The sequence below is a fragment of the Nycticebus coucang genome, chromosome 10 (genome assembly GCF_027406575.1).
Source record: "Nycticebus coucang isolate mNycCou1 chromosome 10, mNycCou1.pri, whole genome shotgun sequence".
NCBI classification, from domain to species: Eukaryota; Metazoa; Chordata; class Mammalia; order Primates; family Lorisidae; genus Nycticebus; species Nycticebus coucang.
Genome location: NC_069789.1, coordinates 117,474,961 through 117,487,473, shown reverse-complemented (window position 1 = coordinate 117,487,473; position 12,513 = coordinate 117,474,961). Strand labels below are relative to the sequence as shown.

Genomic DNA, 12,513 nt, shown 5'->3' with positions numbered 1-12,513 from the left:
TGATGAACCTTTGACCAACCTAACCAAAAATAGAAAATTAAAGTCTCTATTATCATCAATCAGAAATGACAAAGGCAAAATAACAACAGACTCCTCAGAAATTCAAAAAATCCTTAGTGAATACTACAAAAACCTTTACTCTTAGAAATATGAAAATCTGAAAGAAATTGACAAATACTTGAAAGCACACCAACTTTCTAGACTTAATCAGAAAGAATTGGAAATGCTGAACAGACCTATATCAAGTACCAAAATAGAATCAACTGTAAGAAATCTCTGAAAAAAGAAGAGTCTGAGACAAGATGGCTTCACATCAGAATTCTACCAAACCTTTAAAGAGGAACTAGTACCTATATTACTTTTCCAAAACATAGAAAAAGAAGAACTACATCCCAACAAATTCTATGAAGCAAATATCACCCTGATCCCCAAACCAGGAAAGACCCAACAAGAAAAAAAAACTATAGACCAATATATATTTTTTTTTATTGTTGGGGATTCATTGAGGGTACAATAAGCCAGGTTACACTGATCGCAATTGTTAGGTAAAGTCCCTCTTGCAATCATATCTTGCCCCCATAAAGTGTGACACACACCAAGGACCCACCCCCCTCCCTCTTTCCCTCTTTCTGCTTCCCTCCCCATAACCATAATTGTCATTAATTGTCCTCATATCAAAATTGAGTACATAGGATTCAGGCTTCTCCATTCTTGTGATGCTTTACTAACAATAATGTCTTCCACGTCCATCCAGGTTAATACGAAGGATGTAAAGTCTCCATTTTTTTTAATGGCTGAATTCCATGGTATACATATACCACAGCTTGTTAATCCATTCCTGGGTTGGTGGGCATTTAGGCTGTTTCCACATTTTGGCGATTGTAAATTGAGCTGCAATAAACAGTCTAGTACAAGTGTCCTTATGATAAAAGGATTTTTTTCCTTCTGGGTAGATGCCCAGTAATGGGATTGCAGGATCAAATGGGAGGTCTAGCTTGAGTGCTTTGAGGTTTCTCCATACTTCCTTCCAGAAAGGTTGTACTAGTTTGCAGTCCCACCAGCAGTGTAAAAGTGTTCCCTACTCTCCACATCCACGCTAGCATCAGTCTTGAGATTTTGTGATGTGGGCCATTCTCAGTGGGGTTAGATGATATCTCAGGGTTGTTTTGATTTGCATTTGTCTAATATATAGAGATAATGAACATTTTTTCATGTGTTTGTTAGCCATTCGTCTGTCGTCTTTAGAGAAAGTTCTATTCATGTCTCTTGCCCATTGATATAAGAGATTGTTGGATTTTTTCATGTGGATTAATTTGAGTTCTCTATAGATCCTAGTTATCAAGCTTTTGTTTGATTGAAAATATGCAAATATCCTTTCCCATTGTGTAGGTTGTCTCTTTGCTTTGGTTATTGTCTCCTTAGATGTGCAGAAGCTTTTCAGTTTAATGAAGTCCCATTTGTTTATTTTTGTTGTTGTTGCAATCGCCATGGCAGTCTTCTTCATGAAGTCTTTCCCCAGGCCAATATCTTCCAGTGTTTTTCCTATGCTTTCTTGGAGGATTTTTATTGTTTCATGCCTTAAATTTAAGTCCTTTATCCGTCTTGAATCAATTTTTGTGAGTGGGGAAAGGTGTGGGTCCAGTTTCAGTCTTTTACATGTAGACATCCAGTTCTCCCAACACCATTTATTGAATAGGGAGTCTTTCCCCCAAGGTATGTTCTTGTTTGGTTTATCAAAGATTAGGTGGTTGTAAAATGTTAGTTTCATTTCTTGGTTTTCAATTCGATTCCAAGTGTCTATGTCTCTGTTTTTGTGCCAGTACCATGCTGTCTTGAGCACTATGGCTTTGTAGTACAGACTAAAATCTGGTATGCTGATGCCCCCAGCTTTATTTTTGTTACAGAGAACTGCCTTAGCGATACGGGTTTTTTTCCGGTTCCATACAAAACGCAGAATCATTTTTTCCAAATCTTGAAAGTACGATGTTGGTATTTTGATAGGAATGGCATTGAATAGGTAGATTGCTTTGGGAAGTATAGACATTTTAACAATGTTGATTCTTCCTATCCATGAGCATGGTATGTTCTTCCATTTGTTAATATCCTCTGCTATTTCCTTTCTGAGGATTTCATAGTTTTCTTTATAGAGGTCCTTCACCTCCTTTGTTAGGTATATTCCTAGGTATTTCATTTTCTTTGAAACTATGGTGAAAGGAGTTGTGTCCTTAATTAGCTTCTCATCTTGACTGTTATTGGTGTATACAAAGGCTACTGACTTGTGGACATTGATTTTATATCCTGAAACATTACTGTATTTTTTGATGACTTATAGGAGTCTTGTGGTTGAGTCTTTGGGGTTCTCTAAGTATAAGATCATGTCGTCAGCAAAGAGGGAGAGTTTGACCTCCTCTGCTCCCATTTGGATTCCATTTATTTCCTCGTCTTGCCTAATTGTATTGGCTAGAACTTCCAGCACTACGTTGAATAGTAAAGGTGACAGAGGACAACCTTGTCTGGTTCCAGTTCTAAGAGGAAAAGCTTTCAGTTTTACTCCATTCAGCAAAATATTGGCTGTGGGTTTGTCATAGATAGCTTCAATCAGTTTTAGAAATGTGCCACCTATGCCTATACTCTTCAGTGTTCTAATTAGAAAAGGATGCTGGATTTTATCAAATGCTTTTTCTGCGTCTATTGAAAGGATCATGTGATCTTTATTTTTTGCCTCTGTTAATATGGTGGATAACGTTTATAGACTTGCGTATGTTAAACCAGCCTTGCATCCCTGGGATGAAGCCTACTTGATCATGATGAATGACTTTTTTGATGATAAAATGTAATCTATTGGCTAGGATTTTGTTGAGAATTTTTGCATCTATATTCATGAGTGAGATTGGTCTGAAATTCTCCTTTTTCTTTGGGTCTTTTCCTGGTTTTGGTATCAGGGTGATGTTTGCTTCATAGAATGTGTTGGGGAAGATTCCTTCTTCCTCAAGTTTTTGGAATAATTTCTGCAATACAGGAATAAGCTCTTCCTTGAAGGTTTGATAGAATTCTGGAGTGTAGCCATCTGTACCAGGGCATTTTTTGGTTGGAAGATTTTTTATTGTTTCTTTGATCTCAGTGCTTGAAATTGGTCTGTTCAGGAGGTCTATTTCTTCCTGGCTGAGTCTAGGGAGAGGGTGTGATTCCAAATATTGATCCATGTCTTTCACATTGTCAAATTTCTGGGCATAGAGTTTCTGGTAGTATTCAGAGATGATCTCTTGTATCTCTGTGGGATCAGTTGTTATTTCCCCTTTATCATTTCTGATTGAGGTTACTAGAGATTTTACTTTTCTATTCCTTGTTAGTCTGGCCAATGGTTTATCTATTTTATTTATTTTTTCAAAAAACCAACTCCTTGTTTCATTAATTTTATGAATGATTCTTTTGTTTTCAATTTTATTGATCTCTGATTTGATTTTGGTTATTTCTTTTCTTCTACTGAGTTTAGGCTTAGATTGTTCTTCTTTTTCCAATTCTATAAGATCTCTTGTGAGATTGTTGATGTGCTCTCTTTCTTTTTTTTGAATGTAGGCATCTAAAGTGATGAATTTTCCTCTCAAAACTGCTTTTGCAGTATCCCACAGGTTTTGGTAGCTTGTGTCTTCATTGTTGTTATGCTCAAGGAAGTGAATGATTTCCTGTTTTATTTCTTCCTGCACCCATCTGTTATTCAACAGAAGACTGTTTAGTTTCCATGCCTTTGGGTGGGGTCGAGCATTTTTGTTAGAGTTGAGTTCCACCTTTAGTGCCTTATGGTCTGAGCAGATACATGGTAAAATTTCAATTCTTTTGATTCTGTTGATATTTGTTTTGTGTCCCAGGATATGATCAATTTTGGAGAATGTTCCATGGGGTGATGAGAAGAATGTATATTCTTTATCTTTGGGATGGAGTGTTCTATATGTGTCTATCAAGCAAAGTTGTTCTAGGGTCTCATTGAAATCTCTTATATCCTTGTTTAATTTCTGTTTAGAGGATCTGTCCAGCTCTGTAAGAGGAGTGTTAAGGTCCCCTGTTATTATGGTATTATTAGATATCATATTGCTCAGACTGAGTAAGGTCTGTTTGAAGAATCTGGGAGCATTAAATTGGGTGCATAAATATTTAGAATTGAAATGTCTTCTTGTTGTATTTTTCCCTTGACCAATATAAAGTGACATCTTTGTCTTTTTTGACTTTAGTTGCTTTAAATCCACATGTATCTGAAAATAAGATTGCAACTCCTCTTTTCTTCTGAATTCCATTTCCCTGAAAAATTGTGTTCCAACCCTTGACTCGGAGCTTTAATTTGTCTTTTGAAGCCAGGTGTGTTTCTCGCAGACAGCAAATGGATGACTTGTGTTTTTTAATCCAGTCAACCAATCTATGTCTCTTCAGTGGGGAATTCAAGCCATTAACATTTATTGATATAATTGATAAGTGTGGTAGTATTCTATTCGTCTTATTTGGTGAGAGTCCATTACTTAGTTTTATCTTTTGCATCAGTGTGGAGGTTAGGTTCTGTCCTTTAATTTATGAGTTCTTACTTTGCTGCTGATCCATTGTGGTCGTCAGTGTGCAGAACAGGTTGAAGTATTTCCTGTAGAGCCGGTCTTGTTGTGGCGAATTTCCTCAATGTTTGTATATCTGTAAATGATTTGATTTCTCCATCAATTTTGAAGCTTAGCTTAGCAGGGTACAGAATTCTGGGCTGGAAATTGTTCTGTTTAAGTAGATTAAAGGTAGATGACCATTGTCTTCTTGCTTGGAAAGTTTCATTAGAGAAGTCTGCGGTCGCTCTGATGGATTTGCCCCTGTAGGTCAACTGGCACTTACTCCTGGCAGCTTGCAGAATCTTTCTTTTGTCTTGACTTTGGACAGGTTCATCACAATGTGTCTTGGAGAAGCTCAGTTAGAGTTGAGGTGACCTGGGGTCCGATAGCCGTCTGAAAGCAGTGTGTCAGAATCTTTGGTGATGTTTGGGAAATTTTCTTTTATAATATTCTCTAGTATGGCTTCCATTCCTCTGGGGCATTCTTCTTCCCCTTCTGGAATTCCTATAACTCGTATGTTAGAACGCTTCATAATGTCCCATAATTCTGACAGTGAACGTTCTGCTTTCTCTCTCTTCTTTTCTGCCTCTTTTACTATCTGAGTTATCTCAAAAACTTTGTCTTCTACCTCTGAAATTCTTTCTTCTGCATGGTCTAACCTGTTGCTGATACTTTCCATTGCATCTTTAAGTTCCCTAATTGACTGTTTCAGTTCCTTCAGCTCTGCTATATCCTTTTTATATTCTTCATATCATTCATCTCTTATTTGATTCTGTTTTTGAATTTCCTTTTGGTTATTTTCCACTTTATTAGCAGTTTCCTTCATTGTTTCCATCATTTCTTTCATTGTTTTCAACATGTGTATTCTAAATTCCCTTTCTGTCATTCCTAACATTTCTTTATAGGTGGAATCCTCTGCAGTAGCTACCTCATGGTCCCTTGGCGGGGTTGTTCTGGACTGGTTCTTCATGTTGCCTGGAGTTTTCTGCTGATTCTTCCTCATGAGTGATTTCTTTTATCTGTTTCCTTGCCATAATTTTCCTTTCACTTCCTCTTGCTCTTTAAGTTCTTGTGCCTGTGGAGTAAGGGTTACAGGACCAGAAGTGTGAGAAGGTTGAAGAGCAAAAAGAGGATGAAAGAAAGGAGGACCGAGTGTTAAGAAAAAAAAAGAGAAATAGAGAAAGGAGAGGGGGTGGTTAATAGGAATATTGACAAAAAGAAGAGAGGCACAGAAAGAGGGAGACAGAGCAATATAGGTGTACAGTAGGATACTTTGATACAACCTTAAAAAAAAACACCTTCTGGGGGTGCCCAGTTGGGTGGTTCCCTTGAGGTCAGCAGCTCTTTGCTAACCTGATCAGACACAGTACCCCACCTCCACCAATTAGAGAGGAAAGACAAAAATGCTATAAATCAAACCAAAACATGCAAACAGAAAACTTTACAGGATAAAATTGGGTGGAAAACCAAATAACAGCGGTAGAAACACTAACAAAAATGAAGTTCTAATTATTGAAATAGGCAGCAATGGGAAATTATAATTAAACTAGAAAAATTGAGAAAGAAAAAGGATCTGTATGGAAAAGGTTGAACTGAAAAAACAAAACAATGTCAAGAACATCAAAATAAACAAAAAAAAAAACAACCAAACCAAAAAAACAAAAAAAACAAAAAAACACAACCAAAAACCAAGCAGTTTGTATATGTTATTGAATATTGTCTGGGCAACACGTGGTGTTCTGCGGTATGAGATGTTAGTCACAGTTCTGATACGACTGGAGGCTGCTAGTTTCTCAAACCCCAGCAGGTAGACACCCTAAATCTCTCTTCAGCCTACTTAAAAGGCACTTTGAAGTTATTCACTTGCTGAGCAGAAGCTTTCCCAGGGAAGTGCTTGTCGCTGGAATCACTCCTGAAGTGGCTATCCACTTACCCTGTGTGCCAAAACTGGTCTCCCTCTGCCCCCGAGGGTTAGGGCTGCAAGGCGGCTCAGACCCTGCCCTTAGGCTACTTGGTTGCTGGGTTACCAGCTTCCACCCAATTTTAGCTCTGTGACCCTGAGGGCGGAGCTTGCCAGGGCAGATCGCTCACAATGGCTGCCTGTGACCCAGAGCCAAACACTATTAGCTCCGTCTGGCTCAGCGGCTCAGACTGGGGCCCTACACAAAGGCCAAAGTTCTCCGCATTCCCGCTCAGGCTTTCCCCAAGGCAGTTCAGCTGAGTGCCAAGACTAAAGACACCAAAACAGTTCACAGGTAAGGCCTTTCTGGTTTGCAGTCTCGCTGCTACTGAACTTACAGTTGCGGGCGGGTTTAGACGGATTGAACACACGCGACCACTTGCCAGTTTTCCACTGTTTTAGTCCTCCTCTTGGGGTCCAGAAGTCTCTCGCTGACTCCCTGTATCCTCTCAGGGGTGATGATAGGCAGATCCCACCAGCCAGAGATGCCTGGAGTCCTATCTCCCCAGACTCACGGTGCCGAGATGCAAGGAAGCTGTTACTCGGCTGCCATCTTGCAATTGGCAGACCAATATTTTTAATGAACATAGATGGGCAAAAATATTTAATAAGATCCTAGCAAACAGAATGCAGCAACACATCAAATGAATTTTACACCATGACCAAGTGAGTTTTATCCAAGGGTCTCAAAGTTGGTTCAATATACATAAATCTATAAATATAATACATCACATTAACAAACTAAAAATCAAAGACCACATAATTCTCTCAATTGATACAGACAAAGCTTTTGACAATATCCAGCATCCTTTCATGATCAGAACACTTAAGAAAATAGGTATAGAAGGGACTTTTCTTAAACTGATAGAGGCCATCTACAGTAAACCCACAGCCAATAACGTATTGAATGGAGTAAAATTGAAAACACTTCCATTCAGATCAGGAACGAGGCAAGGTTGTCCATTGTCTCCACTGCCTTTTAATATTGTAATGGAAGTCTTAGCCATTGCAATCAGGCAAAAGTAGGTGATCAAGGGTATACAAATAGAGTCAGAGGAGATCAAACTTTCACTCTTTGCCAATGATATGATTTTATACCTGGAAAGCCCCAGGGACTCAACCACAAAACTCTTAGAAGTGATCAAGAAATACAGTAACGTTTCAGAATAGAAAATCAATACTCACAAATTAGTTGTTTTTATATATACCAATAATAGTCAAGCTGAAAAAACAGTCAAGGACTCTATTCCCTTTACAGTTGTGCCAAAGAAGATGAAGTATTTGGGAATTTACCTAACAAAGGATGTGAAAGATCTCTATAAAGAGAACTATGAAACTCTGAGAAAAAAAAAAAGCTGAAGATGTTAACAAATGGAAAGACATATCATGCTTATGGCTAGGAAGAATCAACGTTGTTAAAATGTCCATATTACCCAAAGCGATTTACAAATTTAATGCAATCCCTATCAAAGCACCACTGTCATACATTTTTAAAAAATTATTTATTTATTTATTTGTGGGTTTTGGCCAGGGCTGGGTTTGAACCCGCCACCTCTGGCATATGGGACCGGTGCCCTACCCTTTTGAGCCACAGGCGCCACCCTGTCATACATTTTTTTAAACCACTGTCATACTTTAAAGATCTGGAGAAAATAGTACTTCGTTTTATATTGAACCAGAAAAAAACTTGAATAGCCAAGACATTTCTCAGAAATAAAAACAAAGCAGGAGTTATCACGCTACCAGACTTCAAACTACACTATAAATCTATAGTGATCAAAACAGCATGGTATTGGCAAAAAAATAGAGCGGTAAATGTATGGAACAGAATTGAGAATGAAGAGATGAACCCAGACACTTATCATCATTTGATCTTTGATAAGCCTCTCAAAATATAAATTGGGGGAAAGAGTCCCTGTTTAACAAATGGTGCTGGGAGAACTGGCTGACAACTTGTAGAAGACTGAAACTGAATACCCACCTTTCACCATTAATAAAAATTGACTCTCACTGTATAAAAGATTAAAACTTAAGACATGAAACTATAAAAATTCTTAGAGAAAGTGCAGGAGAAACACTTGTGGCCTGGGAGAATACTTTATGAGGAGGACCCCCTGGTCAATTGAAGCAACACCAAAAATACATTAATGGGATCTGATCAAACTAAAAAGCTTCTGCACAGCCAAGAACACAATAAGTAAAGCAAGCAGACAGCCCTCAGAATGGGAGAGGATATTTACAGGTTATGCTTCTGGCAAATGTTTAATAACCAGAATCCACAGAGAACTCAAAGTTATTAATAAAAAAAAGAACAAGCAATCCCATTTCATTGTGGGTAAGGGACTTGAACAGAAGCTTCTCCGAAGAAGATAGTCGCATGGCCTACAGACACATGAAAAAATGCTCATCATCTTAATCATCAGAGAAATGCAAATCAAAACCACTTGGAGATATCATCTAACTCCAGTAAGAGTGGCTCACATAACAAAATCTTAAAAGTACAGATATTGGCATGAATGTGGAGAAAAGGGAACACTTCTGCAAGTGGGAGTGCAAGCTAATACATCCCTTTTGGAAAGAATTATGGAAAATACTCAGGGATCTAAAAGTACACCTGCCATTTGACCCTGCAATTCCTCTACTATGTTTATATCCAAAAGACCAAAAATCACTTCATAACAAAGATATTTGCACCAGATTGTTCATTGCAGCTCAATTCATAATAGCCAAGGCATGGAAGAAGCTCAAGTGCTCATCAACCCATAAATGGATTAATAAATCCATTAAAAATTAATACATATATTAATAAATAATATATGTATACCATGGAATATTATGCATCCTTAAAACAAGATGGAGACTTTACCTCTTTTACATTTACATGAATGGAGCTGGGCCATATCCTACTTAGTAAAGTATCTCAAGAATGAAGAAAAAATATCCAATGTATTCGGTACTATTATGAAATCAATTTACAATCACTCACACTTTAATATGAAGAATAAATAACAACTATGGCCCAAGATGAAGGAGGGAGGGGGTATAGGAGGGTAGGAGGGAGGTTAGATGGAGGGAGGGTGAAAGGTGGGATCACACCTATGGGGCATAATGCAAAAGTACATGTTGGATCTATTAGTATAGAGTATAAATGTCTTAACAATTTAATTAAATAAACAAGATGAGGTATATATTAACCAGTGTGATATAAACATTCCTAATTCAATATGAAATCAGCACATTGTACCCCATAAATGCATTAATGTATATATGATCTATGTGTTTACAATTTAATTTTTAAAAAGTTTTATAAAAAATATTGTAGAGCTGGGCAGGGACTGCTGTACACCTCTGTAAAGTCTGTGAGTCACTGTACAACCCATCAATCCAATTATGTGTCTTGAGCAAGCCAAGCAGGCTGTTCTGCCACCCGCCACCAGTCACTGTGCCGTGACCACCCTGCTTGCAGCACCCTTCTGATCCATGGCTGTCTGTATGTACTTGTTACAGAGTAACATCCTCCTCCCACTCCTCCTTTTCCTCCTCCTTGGGAGCCAGGGCAACTTCCCTTCAGCCAGCCTCCTTCTCTGCTTGAGGACTGCAAAGGCATGGGATAGACCTAGAGCCATTTTTCTCTGTCTCCCCTACAGTCCTTGCTCGATTCCCCTCCTTTAAATTGAAGTCTATTCCTCGGTCCTCATCGTTTTAGAGATTTGTCAGTCTGTTGTTTCCCCTTATTTTATCTTCCCTGCCTGGGGCAAGGGCTCATAGGGGCCAGTGGGTTTATTTTAAGGAGGAGGAACTCCACACTCCCACTCCCACCATTTCTCCTCCCTTGTGGGCCATGACTTGATTTCCCTGCTTCTCTCCACTCCCACCCTTTGAACTCACACCATCCTGCACTCGAGGGCTGCACAGACATTCCCCTGCCCATAGCCCAGACGTCTGCTCCCTTGCTGCCACCCTGACCCATCTCGGAGCTGGACCGGGTGCTGATGGATTGGAGCTGAGCCAAGAGAGAAGGTTGAAGAATGCACATCAACCCTGCTGAGGGGAGCTGCAACCCCAAAGATACAAACAAAAGGTACAAAATTCATCGCCAAGCAAATGGAAGCCCCCCCCAAGGAGAACGGAAGCCCCCCCCCATGAGAACGGTTCGCATCACACTTTCTACAAACAAGTGAGCAGATATCCTCCCATTTTATCCCATGGGAGAGACCCTCTAAAACCAGACATGCTTCCCCAACTAAGGTGACATGACACTCTCCTGCCAGGCATAAAAATGTATAAAACTATATATATTCTCTACCTGCAATTCTGAACTCCCAGCACTCTCCTCCACTCTCACCCCGAGGTCTGGAATCCTGTCCCCCATGGAGTCTAGATTCTTCAGTATTTTCCTGAGAGGTGTGTACAGGGCATGGACTGCTGCTGGTCAGTGCTGATTCTGTGGCACGGAGCAGGGAGAAGATGATCAGCTGAGAGGGAACCATACAGGAGTGGCAGTGTCCCAATGCACAGAGCAGCAACTGTGGTGGGAATAATAGGGCTCACACCCCTGGAGATATTCCAAAGTTACACTCCTGTCTCTCTGGGCAACCAGAGGAGGCCAGGAATCTTCTCCAGAGGCAGCCACTGGCAGAACAGATCTGGGACAGAAACACAGGCCCCATGAGTAAAGGGTATGCCTGAGGCGGTACTGGCCTGGGCGGAGCATGGGGACTAGAATATGCGTATGTTACTGTCCACTAGTCTAGCCAACAACACAGAGGAAGCACAGCAGATGGAATGAATGATTTGTAAAGGGAAGACTGGTGCTTGCTCAGGCACTCAGTGACTGCCCATCTTTATTCACTGTATTATATATCCATACTCATCAGATGAAAATAACCAAGAATAAAGAACAAATGCATTAGTTGAGACTGCCATAAAATATTTCTCCTCAGCGCAAATGTTACAAAGCACGTACACATCATTTCTAAGTCTGGAGCATTTAACTTAAAGATAAATCACAAGGTCACCAGGCTGTCAGTTCTGTTCGCCCACCTCTCTGAAAGATTAAATGAAACTTTTGTATAACTTGAAGTTAGGGAAGGAAGTGCAACAGCTCAGCCCCAGGCAGGTGTTAAATCTCCAGCTGTGACTTGGTGAGTCCTCCAGGATTCCTTTCTCAAGGCTTTTTCAGCAAGCAGGGAGGAATTAACCCCTGAGTCTCTGCTATTTTAGCAAGCAGGAAAGAATTAACCCCCGGGTGGCACCTGTGGCTCAAGGAGTAGGGCGCCGGTCCCATATGCTGGAGGTGGCGGGTTCAAACCCAGCCCCGGCCAAAAACTACAAAAAAAAAAAAAAAAAAAAAGAATTAACCCCCGAGTCTTGCTTCTAGCCAAGAATGGAATTTTCCCTTCTTAGGGCCTCATACCTCAAGGAGCACTTATGAGACAAACCACCATTCTGGGGTGCAGAAAACCATGCCCCTTCACGTGTGCACAAAGATGGCAGACTCCCAGGGCAGGGCAGACCCAGAGAACCACTTTACTGAGCCTAAGATGCACCTAGCGCTCAGGGGATCATAGCGGAGACAAAGGTGGGCAGCTGGAACTGACAGCTGAGTGTGAGCTCTAACTGGGCCCACCCCAATACAAACTGCAGCTGAGACCAGGCAGAGGCACAGACCAGGGCTTAGTTGCAGTTTCTGTGAACTCAAATAGCGTCTGATCTGCAGGGGAATATAGCTGGGACAGAAACAAATTCTGCACAGTTGTTCTGTTCTGTCACCAATATCAACCAGGGGCAGGGCTGAAACTGAGTGAACAGCCCCCGTCTCCATTAAGCACCGAAGGTTGTCAGGTCTCACCTCCCCCTGCCAGATAGTGGCAGAGAGCTGCTGCCTGGCTGAGGAGACATAGATCTCCCTGTGACTCAGGCAGGCACAAACCCCTGGAGAATCTGCTCATTGAAGGGAACTGGGTCACAGCCCTG

At 40.4% G+C, this 12,513-nt stretch overlaps 2 protein-coding genes across 6 annotated transcripts in view; both read right to left on the bottom strand.

The window, feature by feature from the left end:
* LOC128595776 (sulfotransferase 2A1-like) overlaps window positions 1–12,513 on the bottom strand; it is a 370,742-nt gene that overhangs the window by 85,481 nt on the left and 272,748 nt on the right. The window contains exon 1 of one of the 5 annotated variants that reach the window (XM_053604740.1): window positions 6,876–7,061. The exons of the other annotated variants lie outside the window; for them this stretch is intronic. The gene's annotated coding sequence lies outside the window, so the exon portion shown is untranslated. Of the gene's footprint in view, window positions 1–6,875; window positions 7,062–12,513 lie in introns of those variants that run through there. 5 annotated transcript variants of the gene reach the window in all.
* Window positions 1–12,513, bottom strand: part of LOC128596568 (sulfotransferase 2A8-like) — a 210,618-nt gene that overhangs the window by 6,434 nt on the left and 191,671 nt on the right. The window lies entirely within an intron of this gene.